Source organism: Galeopterus variegatus, unplaced genomic scaffold (assembly GCF_000696425.1).
Source record: "Galeopterus variegatus unplaced genomic scaffold, G_variegatus-3.0.2 Scaffold219, whole genome shotgun sequence".
Lineage (NCBI taxonomy): Eukaryota > Metazoa > Chordata > Mammalia > Dermoptera > Cynocephalidae > Galeopterus > Galeopterus variegatus.
This window is the reverse complement of record NW_007726330.1, coordinates 375,282-376,243: the sequence shown is the minus strand read 5'-3', so window position 1 is coordinate 376,243 and position 962 is coordinate 375,282.

Genomic DNA, 962 nt, shown 5'->3' with positions numbered 1-962 from the left:
ATTGGAAAGAGCTTTTAGAACTGAAAAATAAAAGTTACTTCTTTAAGTCTCATCTTCTGCCATTCCCTGGTACTCACCGGCCTCATAAAGGAATGTAACTACTTAGCATTTTACAGAACACGACTTTCTCCCTCACGCCTCCGTTCCTCTGCACTGACATGCCAGTCCCTTTGCCTGAAATGCCCTAACTTTGGTTTCTCTGCCTGGCGAACTCCTACTCATCCTCCAAGACAGCTCAGACATCACCAAACACCTTCTCTATGAAGGCTTTTTGCAATGGGTAGAGTAGTGACTCCTCCCCCATCTTTTCAGCTCCCTCAGCATTCCCCAAAGCATTATAACAATATTATGGTATTATTTGTTATTATGGTATTATTATTATTATTTTCTCCTACTTCTCTAAACAGTGAATTGCTTGAGGGCCAAGATTTCTGTTCGTCGTTGTACCATTTATACTCGGCACAGTGCTTAGCATATGATTCAATCAATGAAAGAACGAATCCACTAATTCATCTAACACTGCAGCTTGTATGGACCAGATTCTCAAACGTTTCAAGACCTGGTCCTGTACTGGGCGTGCTTCATACTGGAAGGAGATCCCTCCCTCTTCCCCGCACTGCCTCGGTTTAGTGGAAAGGAAAGAGGAAGTGATTAGAGTGTGGAAAGGGATCCTTTAGAACTGAGCTGTAATTTAACCGCTCTGGCACCGAGAGGGTTACAGCGACCCGCGGGCGGAGCCGGGCCGGGGCCACCTGCCGCGGGGAGGTCTCGCGCAAGCGCCCTAGCACCTAGATGGCCTCCACCTGCAGGGGCCCGGCGCTTGCGCTCTGGGCCTTTTCCGCCAGGCGAAGTCTCGCGGGGGCGGGGCGGGGCCTCGTGAGGAAGTTCTCGCGGGACCCCGACGAAGAGCGGAAGCGAGGCGGCTCTGCTGCTTGGGTGACCGGGCGGCGGCAGGGGCGACG